A 23,533-nucleotide genomic window follows, 5' to 3' on the forward strand; every position below is an offset into this window, starting at 1 on the left:
GTCAAGAGTTTTGTTAGAATAAAATTATAAAACAAAAAAGCAGCTGGTCCCTGGTCAGTTTAGCCCTCTGAGGTCCACTCCCATGCATGGCCCTGGGAAGGAGTCATGTTGCTGGTCTTTCCATTTAATTTAGAACTTCAGATGTCTTTAGAGCACTATGGAAAAAAACATGTATTGCTTGTTGCATGTCCAACACCGCTAAGGCAGCCAAATTCTCCAACATACAAGTGTCCACATCCTCTGCATTTCAACTTCCACATTTTAACAAGGGCACCTGTGTCCTGCTCCAAATCTAACCAAAGTTTGTCCTCAACAGCTTCCTCCATGACTTTGACTTCAAGGAGAAACGTTTGCTGGAAGTATCAACAATTTAAATAAACAGATGTATCTGCCAAAGGTCCCCAGGACAGCTTGCCTTTCAGCAGGCAGTTAAGTGCCATCTTTTTAAATGGATTTTAACTGCTACTGTATTTATACCGCTTTTGAACTGTTGTTGTAGCCTTTGGTTTGACTGTCATTTAACTTATTCATACATTTCACTGGCTGCCTTGAATATCTTTTTTATGAAAAGTCCAGATGAAAATGTTATAAATCAATACAACAATTGACGTAACTATTTTCATACCTTTCATACATTTGTCTGCATTTTCTGGCCAAGAAGATGTGGCCTATTAAAGTTTAAAATGCCACTACACATTTGGGGGATGGAACTGGTGACAATAAATATAGACTGCAGTCCCATGGTTTCTTTAAGTTAGTTGATTTGTTTATCTGGGCAATTTTTCAGCTTGAGTTCTGAAATAAACAAGACCTCACAAAAGAGAAGCTTCCAGATAATTTTATTTTTGCTTGCTATGCCTAATGTTTTGAGTATTAATGCATGTTAAGCATTAATGCCGCACACATAAGCACAGTTACTTGAAAGCTCATCATATTAAAATCCGTGAGTAAATATGGTTAGAATAGCCAAACTCGGGGGGGGGGGGGAGTGGTAGCTCAAACCTGTCCATGCTTACTTGGAAGCAGAGTTGGCTCACTGGGAGCAGCCACTCCCATAGGTTCTTGGCAGGCAGGTTGCTTTTGCTTACTGGAAGCTTTTAGGGAGGTCAGCATTGTGCATATGCATTGGCAGGAGTGCCAGATTGGCTCCACTGGTGCATTTTCACTGCACTGACTGCTTCTCCCTTCTCTCTCTCAGCAAGCAACAATGAAACAGCACTTACATAGTAGCTCTGTCCCACCTGATGAACCACTGCTGCGTGGAAGTACGCCCCACTGTGTTAAATGGTGATGACTCCCTGGTGTGCTTAAGATGCAGTCGTCGACACCCTTGCCTGGGAGCTGGCCACACTGAACACAGTAGCACTCATTTCCAAGTAAGCATGTTCAGTGAAATACATAGTGTATGAGTTTGAATGGCAGGTAGTTCTCAGCTGATTGGCATGTACAACCCTTGAAACATTTTTTCCCTATAGATGAACATGGGTTTATATTTGTGTTTGGGCAACCAAGGAGGGATGCTTTGTGGTGGTTCTCCCTTCATCATCCCTACTGTGTGGCTGGGCTTACACCAGGGGTGAGGAACCTCAGGAAGTCCAGGCCTCTTTGCCAGGCCCTTGGGTCTCTTCCTCAGCCATGGTCCCTCACTTGACCACACTCCACAGCAGCTCTCATCTGCACACCCTCCTCCCTTTTGCCTGGCTAGAACTTGTCTTTGAATTGTGAAAGTGACTTTTGCCTAATTGGGGTGAGGGTATGTGTAGAAATTTCTGGTTTGTGTGGCTGAAAGGTGGCCTAATGTACAAAAGAAAGAGGCACATGGAGCCCCCTGCCCCCTTTTACCTTTGGCCCTGTCCATCACCACAGAAACATAAAGCAACACATAGGCTAATACAGTGGTACCTCTAGATGCGAACAGGATCCGTTCCGGAGCCCCGTTCGCATCTAGCAGCAAACATAACCAGCTACGGCACGTCTGCGCACACGTGCTTCACTTTTCGCTGCTTCTGCGCATGCATGTGACGTCATTCTGAGCGTCTGTGCATGCGCAAGTGGCAAAACCTGGAAGTAATGTGTTCCATTACTTCCAGGTTGCCGTGGAGCACAATTCGAACACGCTCATCCCAAAGCACATACAACCCGAGGTATGACTGTAGTATACTAACAATATTTATATAACACTATCAAACTGTTTCTTAATTCACAATCAGAAAACATACAATATGTACATGGAGTCACGAACTAATAAGAGTGAAGTAGATATTCCATGAAAGGAAATGATCAGATTAGTATTTGACCACAAAGAATCACTGAATTTTGAGGCTAAACGCCTTCCAAAGTTAATACAGAATTTTGCCAAAAGTGAGGGGGAGCGAGATGGTGCTATAAACACAGCAACACAGAAGAATGATGGTAGGTGCTCCAAACACAGCAACAGAACAGTCCTTCTGGAATAATAGACTGTTTCAATAAATGTTCTTCATCAGCAAGTCAAATGTCCACAAAGGTACACCAAATAACCATGGATCAGTTGTCACTCAAAAGTGTAGTAAGCTGAGGAGATATGACCCTTGAACTGAAAAAGGTTCCCATGTTTGACTCATTTTGGAGAGTCGGACCTTTCTTGCTCCTGCTGTGATCTTGTCTCTTTTGTGAGGTTAATTTGTTGGAAGCCGGCAGATACCGTATCTTAGGTTGGGACCATCCTTTGGATATGCTTGCTTTTCATTCCATTGCAGTCGTCTGATCCTATGAAGCCAATTGCCCACCTGTTCCTTCCTGTCAGGTTCCATGGCATTTGCTTGAACAGGCAATAAGGGAGAGAAATGAAGCATGGAATTAATAAACAGGAGATGCATGTTTATTGAAGAAATTTTAATATAGCACCACTAAGCAGACATACACAACGACTGGGCATGGCAATATGCTGAACAAGCACCTAAAGGACACCAGTAAATGAAAGGAAACTGAAAGGTCACTAGAGGTCATTATTTTCACATACCTTTGAATAATGAGAGCCTCACACATCCGCCAGAGGAGAACAAAATGTCACATTCTCTAGCTAAAGGTCAGCGCCGGTCATAGGTCAGCAAAGTGAGGCCAGGAAACAACCTAAGAGGTTAGGATGAGTGCACAAAGAAAGGGCAAAAAAAGTCAATGAAAGCATGCAGCTGTTTTGAGATGAAACAACTGAGGCAACCTTTATGCTGACACAGGCTAAAAACTAATGCCTCTCTGCCTTTGCTGACTTTTTTTATTTTAAAAAAATATCCTGGCAGTTTTATAGGGCATTGGCATTAATGTACACAATCCTGAATTAGCTTTTTGAATTGCAACAGTTTGGGAGTTCAGTGCAGTCATTTGCAAAAAGTCAAAACCGTGACATTTTTATTTCAAATTATTTATGTCACAAGCGACTTCTTCCAGCGCATTCAAATTTCAGCCTCAGCCAGTATCTCTACCAACTGTGATAACAATCTGAAACAAATCTAAGTGACAGTCAACATTGCTCTCTGGTTTGGGACTCCCTGTATTTACTATTTTGAAAATGGAATAAAATAAGTATGCACAGATGTGGGTTAGTGCAATTCTATGCATTTCTATTCAGACGTAAAGTTCCACTGAGTTCAATGGGGTTGACTCTCAGGTAAGTGGGTATAAGATTGCAGCTGGGCAGGGCAATCCAATCCCCTGATCGACTGTTCTGAAGGGGTTTAGATGAGGCAGAGGTACTCTCCACATAGTGATATCCAGCTCCATTGGACTCCACAGCTGGCAGGGAGGCCCTTCTGCATTCACAGGGTCTCAATGTGGGTGGGTGGAAGCATCCTGCCAAATGGGATGTTTACAGGGCTGGGACTGGGCCAGCACTGAATCCACTGGATCCTGTGCTAACTCTGCTTCCATCAAATGATGGCAATGGGCCTAATCTGTGACTTTTCACTGTTGCCAGTCCTGAAAAAGGGAGATGAACTATGTATAGTGAGAACCTAAGTTTTTTAACTGTTGCCCAAACTACTATGTCAATAAGGGTGTATTTTGTTTGCTTTTTGGTTACAAGGCAATACATAAATATTGTAAAGAAACACACACACATGTCTAACCTAGGTTTAACTGTAGTGAAGTATAAATCAAGTTGGAAGCAAAGTACTAAAGATAACATTTTGATGGAGCATCAAACCTAAGCATCAAGCAATTGCAGGAACACCAAATGGGACATAATTGCTTTTGAGGATGGGAGAATTGGCCTTAAAACAGTGTCTGATGAAAAATTGTGTGGATAATCCCACAAGTCCAGTGGAAATTGTGATTCCCCCACTGACACCCATCCTCGCTCTCCATTGCAACCTTTCACCAGACAGGAACATTAACATGGGAAGTAAGTAATATAACATGGGAATTTGCAATGCAGGCATCATAGCTACCGCTGAAAAGTGGGGGTGATCAATCCCCTAACATGTGCAAACCTTTGGGTACAGAATGGAACTCCCTAAACTGTGCAATAATCCTAATTGGAATCCTGAAAAACATTGTTTTTAAAAATGGATTCCAGTTTTGCCAGTCTCCCTTGATAATTCCTTGATCTTATCTATGTGTGATGTTGGTCATATGTGAATCTATAGCATGATGCATGAAAGCCTGCTGATCGGGGCTTTTAAAAGTTTTATGTGCTTTTATTTTTAATCTAAAGATTTCATACACACCCTTCCTTATAGGTTATTCATGTTATATTCATGTTATTAACTATGTTGGTTGAATGTGTCCCTGAGTGAATGAAACTAGTTCAACAGCAAAAGCTCTGAAAGAGACTTTGCTCTCAACTGACAGACTTCTAATAACAAAGAACCTGTCCTGCTGATTTTATTCCTGGGGTGTCTGCTACGCTGCTGAGATGAAAACAGGCTTCACAAATCCCATAAGATAAACAAAGGCATGTGAAGGGCACATCCTGGGAGCAGCACAGTCACTGTGACTATGAGGAAATCTGCTCACAAGCCAACCACCAGTTGTCAAACCATGGAAGAAATGGGGAACGTTTGCTCTGTGACAAGCTGAACATCTCCATACCAACCTCTAGAGGTTCTCTGATAGCTACTTTTTCTGGTTTTCTACTCATTGCCCGCATGACCTCAAAAGGCAGTACATTGGTAAAAGGTTAAGGTATATTTATTCAGATAAAACAATAAGAAGATCCATAGAATAACAAGCCAGTTAAAGAACTGAGGGCAGGTGAGGTTTGAGGGCAGTGTCCTTTGTGTCCCCCTGGGCATGTGAGCACCAACATTCTGTGGCTCCTCAGCCAATAGGATTAGGGAAATTTCCCTCTCCCTAGGTGAGCCCTGGGCCTTTGAGCTGAACATGTGCCCTAGGTGTTGCTGTCAAGAGTTCACCCACTTGCCCATATCTGATTCGAAAGGCACCCTGAAATACCTCCCAAAGCCCCAGGCTTTGGGTAATCACTCTGCAATGCCCCCAACCCAAAACTGCCTCAGTGTGACATTTACTTACTTACCTCTTTTTCTTTAAGGTGTTTTTGTTAGGATGAGGTAGGTTGGATTGAGAGGTGGTCACTGGCCCAACATCACCAACCGAGAGGCAGTTCAGTCCCCTTCTGATTGGCCACCCCTGTCCATGGGACTCCAATTCCTCCTCCTCTGGGAGAAACCAAATCAAATCTCTTCCAAGTCGGGCTGGGGCAACCTCACCCCTGCTAAAAGGGGGGATACCATTCTTATATTGAGTAATATGAAAGCATAGGCAGTTTAAAAACAATTTTATGGGTAAGGGAATGCCATCCCAAGCCTCCTATCCTGCTGCCCCACTGATCAAACATAGAAGGGCTTGGAGTTTGACTCTTCCTGTTAGAGCTGTATTGGCCATCCACCTCATTATCTGTTTTGCTTTGATAATATTTTTTATTATTACGGTGGTGATGGTGGTAAAGCATTCTTCCTACCCCACCCCCGGCAGCCCTCCACTGTGGTATGTATATATGTGTGTGTGTGTGTGTGTGTGTATGTGTGTGTGTGTGTGTGTATACATATATATATGAATTCCATCGTTAAAACGTTTCAGTTTGATACCCATGAAGGAACTCTCTTCTTGCTCCTCTGCCATCCTCTTCACAGACCACTTTGCTGTCCATGGCCCCTCTCCTTGGAACTCTTCCTTGCCCTGTAAATGAACTCTCATGGGAGTTTATTCCCGTTCAAAGAAGTCAATACTTATTTTGGTCCCTGGTGTAATGGCAATACTTTCCCTGTTTAATGCACCTATAAAGCAAACATAGAAGCCATTAAGTAGGAGATAGTTGCAAGCTGATAAATAATTGGTAGACTTGTATCTTACAGATTAAAGGGTTTATTATGACCTTAGCTTCTACGGCTAATGATTGGGTTTATCAGATGCAAGGCTGTGCTCAAACTACAGGAAGGCCAGAGGGTGTTCCACCCTATACTATGATCACTTGTTTTATTTTAAATGTATAGGGCCAACTATCAGGGTCTTCATTTGGTGCCCTGGTTCTTATTGTGAGATGTTCCTGAATTAGAAGAGGAAATAAAAACCATCTAAGTCCCATCTATGCCTCTTACTCCAAAAATTGTAGAGGGTCCTTTTTGCTCTTTGGGCAGAGTCAAGAAGTCTAGGTCATCACTGGGGCTGTCCTGACTGCAAGACCTGCACATTAAAGTGGGTTCATTGGGCTACCTTCAAGTCTTCTTCTTCTATACCTGTACCTTCTTTTCTTCTCCAGTAAGGCACCCCAATCCATCTTCCTCAGTCTCTGGTCTCAGCTCATAAAATCCAGATGTCTTGTCCATTCTCCCCTTGAAGGGGGTGGTGGCTCTGAGAATGCTAGCCAGCCATGCCCCATTCTCCTGACAGTGTCCCAGTCATCTATCCTGCCTCTTGTCTCTCTGACTATGTAGGGCAAAGCTCTGCTTTGTGACATTCATTGTCTCCTCTGAAATTTACATAGCTATAGAGGCGGGGACAAGTACCCAGCCTTTGCTGTAATGCTTTCAGCCATGTTGACTTTCAGTTGAGCCAGCTGTGGCATGGAGCACTTGTCTTCAACCTCCCATATTCATATAAAGTGTGGGGGGGGGGAATCAAACATATCCACCTCCCAGAACCACACTTGTCCCTGTGACCACAAAAGCCCATTTCCAAACAGGCAACAGCTAATAGAACTGAGTGTGCTATGTGTCTTAATGAACTGGGAAATGAGAGACAATGGCCATTGTGATCCAAGGGCTTAATTCAGTTCTATCATGGAAATCACTGATGTCAGGACTTTTTGGAGGGATTGCTTTGGAAAATTGCACTTTAGCTAAAATAGGCTACAATTGCCAGTAATGTATTGATTTGTGATGTCAGTGGTTCTGTCTACTGGAAGTGCAGGAGGAGGGAGGAGGAAAAAAACATGCCATTTTGTTTTTACTGTTGAAAGAAAATATTAGGAATTTAAACAAGTTCCCTTTCCATCCCAATGAGTTTACCAAACAATTAATCAGAGGTCCTTTTAAATTAGTAGAGTTAAACACATGGGTGTTTCATCAAAGAGGGAGCTGTTCCATCATAAACAACTTTGAGCATTTAAGGAGACAAGGAGGAGGTTAGAAAACACATCTCAATGGGTCGTATTCATGAAGGTTCTACCTCTCTACTCAATAGAGTAGCTTGTTATAGAGATTTACATTCAACATTAGCATTTTCATAAGAATCCTAGAACCCTTGATACTTCCAAATACGTGCATTTGCAATTGCACTTTTCATTTCCAAACAGTAAAGTACGCAGTATAGGAACATAGGAAGCTGCCTTATACTGAGTCAGACCATTGGTTCACCTAGCTTGCTGTTAACTACCCTGACTGGAAGGAGTCTTTTCCAAGCCTACCTGGAGATGCCAGGAATGGAACTGGCATGCTAACCATGACCACTGCCTCTTCTAATTTAGGTCACTTGACTTTTATCTTAACATTGTGATCATTGGCTTTCCCGTGTTACTATCTCCCTTATGTTATCTGGGATGGCGTATGTAAATTAACAAGTTCTGTTTTCTCTAAAGCTGGTTACCGGTATATTATTTGTGCCACTGGAATAGTAACTGAGTAGCAGAAAATGAACATCTATACAGCAACACTTGTGCAAATAAAGAATGTGAAAAGCCACAGGATGGATTATGGTGGATTACCATATTTCTGTCCTGTGACAGTTTCATTTCCTCTACAAACAGGCTCTGTTTTGTCCTGTCTATGGGTTGAATTTTTAGGGAAAACCCACCCACTTTAAAAACGTCAAAAAACGCTTTGCTGTATTCGTTCTTTCTTTTTTTACTGGAGACAAGGGTGCAGATAAGGATCCATTTTCCCCGCCCCCATTTTACTATCATCTGGCTTAAGATGGTCTCATGAAGGGATTCTAAGAGGAAAGCAGGCCTCAGTGTCATCTGGACAAATGGCCCTCTATTCTCTGCTCACTTGGGTTTGGTTTGCTGCAGGAGCAGCTTGCCCACCAGGGCAATAACCTTGTGGCAGCCAGTTTGGGACTTTGCGGATGCACCAGCAGAGCCAATTGGTTGCTTCTGGCTGTGCATCTGTGCAGCTTTGACTTCTCCACTGCCTAGCCCCTCCCCTTACTGGTGAGAAGCAGCAATGCTGCTGTCAGGAGGTTATTGAGGTGACTCTGCCCCACCAGCTGCTCTTCGATATTGTGAAATGGGGCAGAGGGCCTAAGAGAGCTGAATGTTCTTGTTGTGGTTTACAAGGCAGTCGGGAAAGGAAGGGGAAGAAGAGTGTTTAGGGGAGGAGAAAGAGGGAAATGGGATTGGGGGCAAAATAGTTGGGGGGATTGGTCACATGGGTCACCAGGTGGAGGGGTGAACCAAAAAGTCTTCCTGGCTATGCTGTGCATCCTTTCCTTTACATGGTGATCTGAAAGGGTGCTTATGAATGGTATGAACATGCTTGGGGACATGCCACAGTGCCACCTGTGACTATGGAACTCATGGTGTGAGGTGCTGTGGCATTGTTCTGTGAGTCGTAGCACAGGGAGCTGTCCTGGTTGTGCCTCCTTGCTATTAAGCATCTCCATGTCTGCATGGCATGTGGATACCATTGCACTACATCCCCTGATTAAAAGCCCTTTGGAATAATTCCAGGGCTCTAAGACTGTAGCTCCTCCTACCTGCTTTCAGATTATATTTCCCCCTGCCTTCCAGGATTGGTCACTTCTACTATATGCTGACCATGCACTACTGTAGCACCAGCAAACCTCCTGCCTATCCTCATGCCTAATTGCCACATATAGGATTGCTCAGCCAAAGTCAGTACAGTACAATGATCTTTATCCAAAGATCCTGAAAGAATTATCTTGGCAAAGGCCAAAAACCCTGGCTATCAATAGTGCCTATTTTTTTAAAAAAGAAAAAGTTAAGTTATTGGAGAAATGATAAAACAAAATATTTGTTACTCTCCTTCAATGTGGATTTATTGAGGTTAAACCATGCCAGCTCAACCTAGTTTCCTTCTTTGATCAAGGATTGAATTAGTAAACAAGAAAACCCCAGCCGATATATCTTTTGCGAGGCTTTTGATGTATTGTTCTATATGACAGCCTCATAAGGGTACTTGAGAAACCCTTACTACAAGGAATTACCATTAAACGAGTACTCGACTGAAAAACTACACTCAAGGGGTAATTAATGGATCAGCATCAAATTTGGAAGGTATTTCCAGCTCAGTGCTGGGTCTAGTGCTGCTCTGCATTTCAATTAATGATTTGAAAGAAGGCATGTACTAGACACAAAGTGTGTGAACTGGAGAAGAAGGGACTGCAAGTGTTTAAGAAGAAAATAAATCAAAATAATCACAGTGAAACAGGTGAGATGGGCTGATAGTAAGAAAACACATAGCCACATAGAGGTCAGAATCTTCAGCCACATATTGTTCCATCATCTGCAACCATTCTGTATCTCTAACACATCTCAAACATATTATCTTAGATCATCACCTGCCTTTCCCTCTTATAAATATAATTGTCTTGTTCTCCATTGAGTTCTGCATTCAGCTTTTGCCTTGAGAAACACACAAGCAGTCAAGCTATGAAGGTGATGCCTAACCCTTCTTGTTTATCCCCAGCATCTGGTAACTTAGACCCGGGGGGGGCACACCTGTGGCCCTTCAGATGTTGCTGGACTTCAGTGCCCAGTCAGGGATGATGATAGTTGGGGGTCCAGCAGCCTCTGTAGGGTCATATGTTCCCCACCATTGACAAAGATATACTATACTTTTTTTAAACACAGGTATAACCAGCACTATCAAGAAATAGGTGCAGGGATTAAAAGGATTTAAGGAGGCTATTAAGGTGCTTCTCCCTTCCCCATCCCTATTAAGGAGGCTATTAGGGTAGTTCTTGTGCATTTGCCCCACCTAAGAGTCAACAGCATTGGTCCTACCAAGTAATGTAATATTTTATATGAGATGGATTTTACATGTATAATTAGTATAATTGTCCAGAAAGGGCAATATATATGATCCCTCCCCTTTTGAACCTTGGATGCCATGCTAAAACCCTTTTTGTTCATACTGGCTCACTGGCATCACATTTGTATGCAGTGCTAGATCAGAGTGTCTGCACAGTTAAATTGCTTGGTGCTACGTGACATCAGCTTTATTACGGAGCTCGACCACTTCTACAGAGTTACTTTGGCCCATAAATCACTTCCTGTAGGGAAGAGTGACACCTCCCCCCAATGCAGATGGTCAACCATGCCATTAGCCATATTTTCCTAATTACTAAACTATTGGAATGTTTGTGTTGTTTTGAGGACTTTCTCCAGTGAGAAGCCATTGTAAAAGGTGAAGCCTTTCAATATATTCATTAATTAGATGGTTTAATCTAGTAGCCTACCATTGTTTTAACAGGTGGCAATCACTTCCTGCTAAATTTTGAAGTGCTCCTTGTAGTGGCTTACGCAGAGATCTTAAACCGAGTGGAATGAAGAGACGTGCAATCAGCGAGTTTACAGCTGGTCAGAGAGTCAACATGAGGTCACTGTTTGTCAGACAAATGATGAATTTTTAAGGGTGATGCTTAATACTGCAACCTTTTGACCCTTCCAGAAATCAAGTAGCAGGCGGTCACGAGCTTCAGCAAATAGGTGAAATGGGAAAAGCAGAAAACACAGCTTATTGCTTGACCTGTTTGTTAAGGGCTCTTTGCCTTTGCACAGATGGCGCGATAGACGCCAATGGGATTCTTTGCTTTTCAGCTCCTCTCTGTAAATACAGCCAGCTTCATGTTGTGCCCCTCCTAATGAGCTGGAGAAATGCCTCGGGATTATGCAAAAGCCACACCATTTGACCAGGAAACAGTCTGTGAGGTAATGTACAGTAAGCAAAGCAAAGATGTGAGAGGAATGAGACCACATTGACAGGAATGGTGTGATTCAACATTCAGTGACTCAGGGTTTTAGAAAGGGTTCCTGGGGGAAGCAGGCAGTTTCAGTACTCACCTCATGATATTGGACAGCTGCATTGTCTCATCATCAATTCCCAGCCACTGAAGACTGTTTTCTTAGAGCCTTTTAAATACAATCAAAGAAGGACACCTTGCCAGGAAGGAAGCGGGTGGGGTTGGAAGGAACACTGTACCCAGAATGATAAATAGTGTATACAAATGAAAAAGATCCACACATCACATTTACTTATTTCATTTGCTGCTTCTGAAAGAGACGACACTCAAAGGGTGGCCGGTGCTTCAGCCATATTTCAAAAAGTAAAAACCAGGACACCCTGAATGCTGTTGGGCTTTTTTTAAAAAAAAAACAAAAATTCCCCCAAAAAAGAAAGGAAAACCACAATTCAAAAGAGAAGACAAAAGAGAAAGCTTAAAGAAAGAGCTACAGCTTAAGGGTTACACAAGATTTGAACACCCAGGACAATCAGGTGCACTTGTATACTAATGTTTCTTTACATGGAACCACAGGCAAAATGTGCGAGTAGTGGGAATATGATGTTGTGAAGTCATTATTACCAACCCACATGTTGCCAGTGGGGGAATTGAGGCTGAGAGCGTGTGGCTTGCTTAAGGCCATTTACTGATTTTGTAACAAAGGTGAAATATGAACCAAGGACTATCTCAAGGATGGGGAACCTGTGGCCCTTCAGATTTTGCTAGACTCCAACACCCAGCATGGATGATGGAATTCAGGATATCTACAGAGTTCTCACCCCCTAGACTACATGATTCACAGCTCAGTCTCTTAGCCACTTCAATGCAGAGAGCTGTCCCACACTTGATTCTGAATCAACACTATTAGAAACAGACCTCTAATAATTTAAATGCATGTGGTTAGCCCAGGTTTCTATTAACAGGAGGAGGATAGAATGGCTTCAGTAGGTCATGGGGGTATCTAATATGTCTTTTCCATTCTGATCTCATGAATTCCATTGTCCAACTTCATTTTGCAGCGGGGCCTACCACTGGAGTTTACAAACCACCAGAAGCCTTAGCACAAGTAATATCATATTTGCTTTACTGCCCTAAATGTCAGCACATATTTCTCCGCAATGCTTTTAGGACAGCTAAAAGTAGCAAAGCACATAAATAAGAGGATATTATATTCTGGGAACAAAGCTGGGGGTTCTTTAACCTTACATATAAGATGTGTACTACCATCACACATATATAATCTCTCTGTTCTTTTTACAGTTAAGCTTCTAAAAAAAAAAAGTTAAGCAAAGCGAGTCTCTTCTGGAGGCCTGACATGATTCAATTCCCAGAGGGAAGCTAGGGGAACTCCGGTGCCTTGCTCAGCTCCATGTTCAGATGAACTTGGACTGAAGGGAAGAGGCAAGATTTTCGAACGTAATTTTTGCCTGGCTCTGTGTTATTCACCATCTTCTCCAAAAGACTGCTGGAAAGCCTTGACTGAGTCTGCATTTTATCATCATAACCCCAAGCTTCCATAGACCAAAGACCCCCAAAGTCAAAAAGCAGTGTTTAATGCTTATGCTCTAGCCTTGAAGAGACAAAGCCAGCGGAGGTTTCAGCCAAAACGGAATACGCTGAGAAACACGGTGGCAAGATAGATATTGGCTGATGGGAACAAGGCAGGGCAATGACGCCTTTCTCAATCTTTTCCCTCCTTCTTCTTTTAATGATAGACTGCCGCTTCCTCCTGCCTAGTGGAGTAACATTTTGTTTTTCCTGGTGCTAGAAGTATTATTTGCCTAAAGCTTTTCATCTCGCTAGCATTAGAACTACTGTAGCTGTATACGAAAGAGGGACTCAATTCCTAAGTAAACACAGGAAACTACTTTATATCAGCATAAACTGCTTGTTCATCTAGCCTTGTATAATCTATTCTGAAAAGGTCCCTAGCAGAGGTCTTTGACATCACCAGCTACCTGACCCTTTTTACTGGAAATTCCAGGGATTGTACCTGGGACCTGAAGGAGCGTCTCCACCCCCATCATTCAGCCCGGATACAGAGGTCCAGCACCGAGGGCCTTCTGGCGGTTCCCTCACTGCGAGAAGTGAAGTTACAGGGAACCAGGCAGAAGACCTTCTCGGTAGTGGCACCCACCCTCGGTAGATGGCCCTCCCATCAAATGTCAAGGAAATAAACAACTGTCTGACTTTTAGAAGATATCTGAAGGCAGCCCTGTTTAGGGAAGGTTTTTATGTCTGATGTTTTATTGCTTTTTTTTATTATTATCATTAATTCTGTTGGGAGCCGCCCAGAGTGGCGGGGTGAGCCATGGTACTGCACATTGCTGTCTCTTTCTAAGCAACATAGCATACTCAGACTCTAGACTAGGGTTTCCCAAATGTCTGCATTTGCTGAAGCCTTGATGAGCTTATAAAGCTGTCATTGACGCAAACCCAAATTCTTAGAAACATACATGAAATAAACTGAAGAAATATGAGTATATACTCCAAATTCATAGTCATCCATCACCGTTACTAGGAATTATGAAATGTAAAAAATAAGAAAGTCCAACTGTAAAGCAGCATGGTTTGAAAATAGTGTTGTGTTGTGGAATCATCTTATTAAATACAGAGGTGCAAGGAAGATGCATTCTGCAAATGCTCGTGCTCTTTATTTCTGAGGTTCATAGTTCCTAACTTAATATTTTGCACTATACTTGGTAAATGGATTTTCTATGTCTGGTCATTTTCTGCCCTCTAGGTCTTTATTCACAGTCCCATTGATCCCTGGAGGCCAATACTGACCACTCAGGGAAACCCTCCTGTAAACTGACCACACTCACCCAGGGTAGGCCTTGGCAGGAAGGACTCACTTTTCCACTTCAGTCTCGCTCAAGCAACAATGCATTCCTGAACTTTGTCCTGCTCTTATATCCTTTAGTTTGTTTTCGGTCCAGGCTTGCCCATCAGTCTTGACTACTGCCTTCATCCCATGGTTCCTGGTTCCCAACTGACCTTAAGATCCAGCCTTGACAAACACTGATATATTACTACACCATGTGGAGGGCAAGGACCGTAAGGAATTGGCTAGTACTTCAAATCCCATTATCTTCCTCATTTTTTGCCACTTTTCTTGTTAAAAATGAGAGTAGGAGGCTGACAGAAAAGTCTGGGGCAGGGGAACATCAAATTCTCATGACCCTGCCATTTCAGTATTTGGTTTGGCCTTTCTCTCTCTATTTATTTTTTTTAAATGATTTTGATGGAAAAATTCTGATGATCTTGATTTAGTTTGCTCTATGACATTGCTATTTTCTCCTTCAGAGTGATACAGAGATTTGCTCAGTCTGGCTGAAGCTTGATCTTTGGAATTCCAAAATGGATTATCAGTGATGAGAGAATGCAAGGAGCTCATTGCCAATGCCTCTTGACAGAACAGAGTCAAAGTACAGTCTGATCTCTGATTCATGGTCAGCAAGGACGGCACTTTTCAGTATATTAGCACACCATAGTCACTCTAAATTGTAGACTTCATAGGGGGAAAGGGCATAAAACTCGTCCTCCATTAAAGAGCAAAAGGTCTCTGTGTCATTTGATCTAAAGAACACCCTTGACTTGTTCTTATAACCTTCTCAAGGCTGCAGCGAGACAGTTTGAAGAAGCTAGATTTCCTTGATTGTAAGGAAATGTCCTTTATCACTTGTGTGACTTTTTCTCCAAAAGACATCTGGGCAAACACAGTAATGCTATTGATACACAAAAGAAATGGATTTAAACCCCTGATATTTGCCGATGATATTAAGTAGGGTGGGGCACAATGACTTGTGTTGACATTCATAACCAGATTTTAAATGTGTACATGAAAGTCAGCAGTGGACTGTGCAGATTTAATAGGTCTGTGGGGAGCACACACCACAGCTGTCAGGGCAGCTACTACTAGAAGGCAGGTCCTATGGTTCTCACATACTGGCAGCTGCTGTTCAGTGATAGCATAATGTAGTTAAGAACCGCTACTGTTTGAGTCACATTTTGTTGGCTCAAGTAAATATGCAGTGAATGATATCATTTCATTACATGCTATATTTTTAATGAAAGACTTGGTGTATTTTCAGAAATTTCTACAGATGGTGTCAAATCTTTTGACAGAATTTTCATTTCCACCCCTGGAAGTGCTTGTCAGTTATCAAACCACATGGCACCCCAGGGCTACCTTTTGTCACAAGCATTGAGCCTGCTCCCAGCACATTGTGGCTACTGCATGTAGAAAAGATAGTAACCATCTTTAGGCATTCAGCTGGGGGATAATGAATGTATAGGAATTAATGGCAGACTGCACTCAAATCTGAAGATAGACCCTGCGTTTGATGCTCTCTCTGTCTCCAGACATGCTAGGAAGTGGGTGCGAGCCTGGTGTCACCCTGCCATATTTTATACATTTCTTTTCTTCTGTTACATTCATACCTGAGGCAGCTAACAATACAATATACAATAGAAAATAACCAGTCCACATAACGAATTAGCAGCAACCACTCATAATCAAAGGCTGTAACAGATTGGCTGTCTGGTCTCTCCTGGAAGTCCTCCAGCAAGGTCTCAAAATCACTTATAGAGGAAGGGACTGTGATCTGGAATCATGGTAGGAAAAGCTTCAGACAGAAATGGTGGCAGGATCCAGAGCTGAGCTCCTGCTAAAGATGGCTACACACTCTTCAAGTTCACCCTGAACAGGGCATGGGGGGGGGGGCTAGCCATATGGATTAGGAACAACAGATCATATCCAATGAAAGGGAAAGGGTGCAGTTAAAATAGATATTGCATTCACATTTGTCTGCCAGACCTTTTGCTTTGTGAGCTTCTTCCATCTAAAAATAGAACAAATGTTTTCGGTATCTATTATGTCATATATACAATTTTATTTATTATATATATATATATATATATTTTAAATGTGGTTGGTTTTAATATGTGCATGATTACAAAACAACATAGGCATTGTCAGTGGGAAGGCAGTTTAGACATTTAAATAAATAAATTAAATGAGCTTTCTAGGCAATCTGCCTGTCAGACTACCCAGAAACAGGCTGTCTCCGAACTCCCTCATTAGCCTCAGAAAATGTGTGAGGCGATGTGAGGAAGCTACCTTCAATTGCTGCCACATTCAAGCATTGCCCTGCTTGCCCTTTAGCTGTGGCTGAATGTGAATGGCACGCAAATGCCCGAGTGAGAGACTCATGTCTCTTTCTCACCCACCCCTAGCCCAATTCAAATAGAAGGTGCAAAGGCGATACAAGCCTCCACTCTCTGGACTCAGCCAAGAGGGTTAGAAATGAAATGAGGCCACATTTTCAAAATCCATGTCTAATTCAGAACTAGTTACAGATAGGTAGCCGTGTTGGTCTGCCATAGTCAAAACAAAATAAAAAAATTCCTTCCAGTAGCACCTTAAAGACCAACTAAGTTAGTTCTTGGTATGAGCTTTCGTGTGCATGCACACTTCTTCAGATACATTCAGGTATCTTCTTCAGATACCTTCATTCTTCATTCTTCAGATTCTTCAGGTATCTGAAGAAGTGTGCATGCACACGAAAGCTCATACCAAGAACTAACTTAGTTGGTCTTTAAGGTGCTACTGGAAGGATTTTTTTTATTTTGTTTTAATTCAGAACTAGCTAACCTGGAACTACTACTGATGCATCTCACCATAGAGATACTAACATAGTTTGAAAGCACTGCTCCTAACACAAATAGTGTGTGAAGGGATAAATTACTGGTATTAAATTATCAGGAGTACCTGCCCCTAGCAAGAGATTAAGGTTTCTGATTAAAGTTACAGCACAAATTTTGCTTGAAGCAAAATCCAATGGATTTAAAATATTAGCCAATTTTTTCCCTTTGTTTTTCTTTTTTTTAAAAAAATAAATTTTTATTAAGATTTTAAAGATTACAGAAAAAAAGAGATAAAAGTAATAATAATTAAAGAAAAAAAGAAAAAAACAGTACATATGTAAAAAAAAAAAATATTAGCCAAAATTCTGAGGGAATTTTGATAGAATATATGAAACTGCATAAATTGTCCAGGTGACTAAAAAAAACCCCTAGATTGGTTTGTCTTTAAATAGCCTCAATATTTGGATTTTACAAGTATTAAGCTCTAGTACTAGACACACTTACCTTTACAGGGCTTGCTTCTGAGTAGACAAGGCTAGCATTACATGCTGGTTCCACAGAACGGAACCAGGGGTTGAGGAAACAGAAAGACGATTTGGGGAGAATATGGAGGTAGTGGGTTTTGAAGTGGGCTGCGCTTATCACATTGATGAATGCTAGATGGGAATATGGGGTTTTTGAACAAGAGGCCTGACATTTGAAAAGGGCTACAAGACACAGAGAAAGATGTGCCGCAGATTTAATTAGCATCTAATTAAATAGAATCCAATTAAATTAATGATGTACCCCAGATTTAATTTGCATCTAAAATAAGAAAATATTATGAACTGCACCTGGGTTATTGGGTCAGGGAATGCTTTTCCAAATGTGTCCATTACCTTTAAGGGTACTGACAAGTCAAGTATACAGGATACTCCTCTTGTTTAGTCCAGTCTGCTCTCCCTAATTAGAAGCCACATTATATTTTCATTGCAGCAATTAACACTGGAAGATGCTGCCAGACAACATTGTAATGATTCAGGACAACCATCCAACTTTGCAGAAGGGTGTTCCAGTATCTCTTTGTTATTGATGAAAGTTCATGTTTCAGCAGAGAACAAATTGCTCCCTGATGCCATTATTCTAGCCTTACACAGAGAACATATTGTGCAGCATGTTATTATCCTAGCAATAAACAAAATTGTAAGGCTCTCCCTTGAATGTGTTTGAAATAAAAGGCAGACAACTAACGGTAGTCATAAACTCATGCATACAACAAGAGCAACATAACCAATGTAGAAAATCACACCCTTTAGCTCAAGGAGCATGGCTTTTCTTTTCTATAACAAGTGGTTTGTGACTGTGAAATCCACCCATTCATTAATCTGGGGAAATGCCCAAGGCCTGCTCTTGAGGCAAATTCATGAAAATGGCAGTCTGGAATAATTTACAGCACAAGTTTACCCCATCTTGACTTAGTAACAAGAATAATGTTTTGCCATAAGACCAGTGGCGTAGCGTGGGTTGTCAGCACCCGGGGCAAGGCAAGTAATTTGCGCCCCCTAACCCGTGGATTTGCGCCCCCTAACCCGTGGATTTGCCCTAACCCCAGATGTTGCGCCCGGTGCGGCCGGCCCCCCCTGCACCCCCCACGCTACGCCACTGCATAAGACACATCCTACCCACAGACATTTTGTATCACATTTATAAGACAACTGTATACGTGTGTGTGTGCACATACACTCAAAAACACGGTCTAAATGGGACCATATTTTATTACCCAACAGTCCTCAGCAAGTTGCTGCTGACAGCACAGTGTGATTTCAGTAGGCGGTGGTGAACTAAAATATAACATATTTCAGATTAAAACAGGGTGCTTTTGAAATACCTGGTGACACATCAAACATCCAGAAGAGATTGTGGCCAACTTCAAAGCAGTCTGGTGGTATGCTGTACAAAACTGTAAGTAAAAGCCAAAGAACTTCATGAACAGTTCTTCACCCTCTAGGGCCAGTGCTATTTTTCTAGAAAAAAGAGGTGCTGGAACTCACCATGAACACCTCCCTTGTTGTCTTATAATGGCAATGGCACCCACCTGAGAGATGCAGGAACTGAACTCCAGCAAGTTTTAATTGAAAAGAATCCCTGCTCAAGGGCATGGGTGAAGAACCCATGATCTTCCAGATGTTGCCTTCCTCACATGCATCTCAGGGTGATGAGCAAAAGAAAAAGGGATGTTTAACCTTCCCAAGCAATTTACATCAAAAAATAATTTCCTTCTCTAGCTGCTGGTTGCCCTACAGGGTGAAGAATAGTTTTATTTTTATCACTACAGGGAAGCAACCAGAAGGTTTATCTGGAAACTGGTGTTGGGTAGAGGGTCAAATCCTCCCACATTGCCCCTAATTTCTATTCAGAATTAGATTTGATCCCCATCTCCCCGTCCCTCCCCTACCTCTTAATGAAAAGCAGGGGCGATGTGCAAGGATTTGCTCCCTTCCACTACACCATTTTCCAGTTGTAGAACCTATCTTCCTTGTAGGCAAGACTCTAAAGCAGGTGTCCTCCCTGACTACTGGCCATGCTTTCTGGGGCTGGTGGGAGTTGGAGTTTGGCAATGTCTCGACTGCCAAAGCTTCCCCACACCTGCTCTAAAGAAGGAGATGTTTTATCTGTGGGAATATTGCTACAATTGTTGATCCAGGACACTGAAAGAAGGCAAAATCCTTCTCCAATAGAACAAGGGGAGAAAAGCCATGGGATGATGATCAGCCTTGGAAACATCAAGTACAGTTATCATATAACTATGTCTTTTCCTCAGGCCATCCTGTATTCCTCAATAGCTGTGCCTCATATGCCAAGTGTTCTAGACTGGCCAGAATGTGCCCTTGAACTCTGATAATGCATCTTGCTTGTCTCAATAGAGGACAGAGAGGTGTGCGGGGGTATGTGCATTAACAAGCTTACTGTACAAAAGGTAACCTTTACATTCATTCATCTGTCCGCTTTTGCCTCTGACCTCACCCACCATTGGCATGTGGCCCTTGGATCATTTCCCAGAAGGGAATGGGCCCTCAGACTGAAAAGCATTCCTCACCCCTGAGACAGATGTAGGAAGTTTCTTTGTTCTATAAAAGAAGCATCCATCTATAAAAGAAATCTAAAGTTAGGGAAACTTTGTGTAGGAATTAGTAAAACTGAAACAATAAGAAATCAAGATAGTGTTCCACATATTTAGAATACTGTTTTCCAAATGCAAAGACTGCAGGACATAATCTTAGGAAGAGACACAGAGAATTACAGGCTGGGGTGGGGGGAGCACCACGGATTAAAGTTTTAACAAGTGGACCAGAAAGAGCAGAGGTCTCCGTCTGGCTAGATTCCAAAGATGGTAGTAAGACACTTTAATTACATGATTGATGTAGGCTTCAAAAGAAAGCACAGAATCCACAATGACCCTAAGGTCACAAGCATTATCTGAAGAATAAAAAGAACCACCACAAATGGAAACTACCAACGATGACACCTGAGACCTCTGCCTCAGTGAACTAATCGATAGCTACTCTGTTTTGTCTATGTTAAGTTTAACAAAATCTGAAGCTATCCATTATTGAATATCACAGAAGCAATTATACAAAACATCAAACTTCTTTGTAAGATCTGCAAGGACCTAAAGGATATGGAAATAACTTTTGTATACTAATGGCTTTGCAGGCAACTGCCTATAATCTAGGACCCATTTATACCGGGGTTTGCTACTTAAAATAAATAGGACTACTTTAGAGTCAATAGAATGCAGATTGCCTCTTTCAAGGACGAAAAGTTTCTTTTGAAGAAATATGTGGTGGCAATAGAAAGAAGACCCTCAAGAAAATATCAAAGGTAAAGTAGAAATCTTGAGAGATGTATCTACTAAAAATTATATACAAATTTGTAGGTATAAAAATTTCAAATCCTGTTTTATATGAAATTCATCACTTACATTTGACATAAAATTCCAGGAATAGTATATACCCTTTCCCCCATGCCTTGGTTCTCATCAGAACACATCTCTCCCATGGCTGATTCCCCACCCCAGCCCGGATTCAATCACAATTCAACATATTCTCACTTGGCTGTCAAACAGCTCTTTCCTCAGGAGATGCAATTTCTGAAAAGCAAACCTACATATGATTCCAGTTTCAGGGCTGCCACTGAAACATGTAGTCCTCAGAGAATTCTTTTTGTCAACTACCTTCAACACTTAAGCCTCTTCTATTAGTTCTGTGGGTGAGGGAGCTCCATGAGATTAACAGCAAATGGGGTCCCACTGCTTGTCTAGGCAGCCTCCCTAGCTTCCTCCTAAAACACATACATTGAGTGAGGTGATCTAAAGAGTGATTACACTCAGAGATATATTTCCCTTTTCAGGTGTCCATGCTCAACTCATGGGAATTCATTTTAAGGAAATTTGTAGTTTCATGGTTAGGAACAACAATCTGGAGTAGTTTAGTATATTTTTGGCTGGCTTTTCAGAGCCTGCATGGAATTTTCCATGTCTTCAACTCCCTTCTGATTATTTTCAAATGATGAATTTCCATTACATAATGTGATCTCCACGCTCTACACTTCATTACTATGCCACAAGTTGTGTCCTGAATATAGTCTGTCTGTTTCACCCAAAACAGTGATTTGCCAAAGGCCTGGTGGAATACTGAGCAGGGGTTGGGGGGAGAGCTTCAGATTTTGAGGACCTACAAGAGGGACGAAGTCCTGCGCAGAATCTGGCTAAGCTGGAAAAAAACTCAGGAAAATGGGCCAAAAATGGCACTGTTCTATTTAAATCTTCCATCAGAAGAAGCAAAACCAAAATCAGTTTCAGAGAAGTGAGGAAGAGGAAATGCTCATCCTTTATTGTAAATTGTTTTAACTTATATTAATATGGCATTTTTATGTTACTGTAACCTAATGATGAGGGAAAATTTGAAATAAAATAAATAAAATAAAAGCATAGCTCACATGACTATTGTTTCTTCCTGGTTCCTTAGATAGATCTACTAACAGGTCAGCATTAAGTTGGGTCTGACCTTAGAGATGTTGGCAAACCCCATCATACTCAGATTTGGGAAGACCAACCTCTGTGTCTCCATTGAGAATGACCTCTGTAACCCAAATGGACATAGATCACTTTGCTTTGGTGCTCATGTGTTCTCATGTTTTCCAACCTCTTTGAATGTAGCATACATAAATAGTCCAGAACCTCAAGCCCTGTTATGGCTTTCACTATGAATCTAGTGCTGTTGTCACTAGATAACTTCATCCAAAATAATCTAACATTATTATATTGGGGGGATCTATATTGGCACTTAGGAACTAATCTTAGCCAATTTTAATAAAACAGACATCTTTGCATTATTTACTAGCATCATAGAACATCTATGTCTGGATGTAGAAAAATATGGATGAGTGTTTGACTGTAAGCACCTCCTACTTGATATAACTAATGGTTGGACTTCTGTTATAGGCAAACGTCTTACTAAAAGCCTCAGAATGATTATGGGTGTCCACAAGCCAGATGGAAACTCACCTTGAAAGGCTAAGAACAGAAGAGCAGTAATAATATAGCATCCCATAGTTGGGACAATTTCCAAATGAATCTTAGTGACAGCCAAAAAGAGGAGGCCATTTCCAAAAGAACTAACTTGAGAATTAATAGTGATTTATTACTGAGAGAGTTGACATTAATTAAAGCAGATTTAGCAGCATCCTTATCACTTGAAGTTGATGTTATTACAGCAAGCTGGAAAGAGAATACAAATTAATCAAACAGTGGTCTTTTGCTCACAGAGTTTTTTCCAGTATAGGATTGCCAGAGTTTCTTCCCATATGTAGGAGGCCAGATCACTGTACCATTTACCTGCCTCAAGACTCTGGGAAAAGGTGCATGCATTGTGCCTCTTGATCAGTGCCAAATTTATGTATAAGCTAAACAAGCTATATAGCTTAGGGCCCCACTCTCTTGGGCCCCCAAAAAAATTTAAAGGGGAAAAAACTGGATGTACATTTCCAAAATATAAGATGAAAAACAAATAAAATGGATTTAGATACCTATTAGGTCCACAAATTACCATACAGCATATATTCAACACCAAAAAAAGCGACAATTTGTTGTTGACAAAGGACAGCTGGACATATAAAGGGCCCCATTACCTTCAGTAGCAGTGTGCAGTCGTTATATCCTCACTCAGCTCCTTGGAAAATTCAAAGGCACAGTATCTGAATGGTGTTTCCTGGTTATCTCACTTCAATTGTTGATTATAAGCAGCATATGAACAATTGCTGACCTCACTCCAGATGGCCACATGTTGAACATAGATGTCTCAGTTGAAAAAACCTATATACCATAGACTTCTACATATATAGCCTTCACTGGTTCAGATATCTACAATGACTCACTGCATAGACGTCA

General features: G+C 41.6%; 1 long non-coding RNA gene across 1 annotated transcript; it reads right to left on the minus strand.

Annotated features, from left to right (window-relative positions):
- Window positions 1-631: 631 nt before the first annotated feature.
- Window positions 632-21,780, minus strand: LOC309340050. The gene is made up of 4 exons (XR_014155769.1): window positions 21,320-21,780; window positions 5,513-5,710; window positions 3,002-3,111; window positions 632-2,800 (listed from the first exon to the last, which is right to left on the minus strand). It is a non-coding gene; the product is annotated as an uncharacterized lncRNA (long non-coding RNA).
- Between the last annotated feature and the right edge of the window lie 1,753 nt (window positions 21,781-23,533).

Source organism: Podarcis erhardii (genome assembly GCF_964252035.2).
Source record: "Podarcis erhardii genome assembly, chromosome: 4".
Taxonomy (NCBI): domain Eukaryota; kingdom Metazoa; phylum Chordata; class Lepidosauria; order Squamata; family Lacertidae; genus Podarcis; species Podarcis erhardii.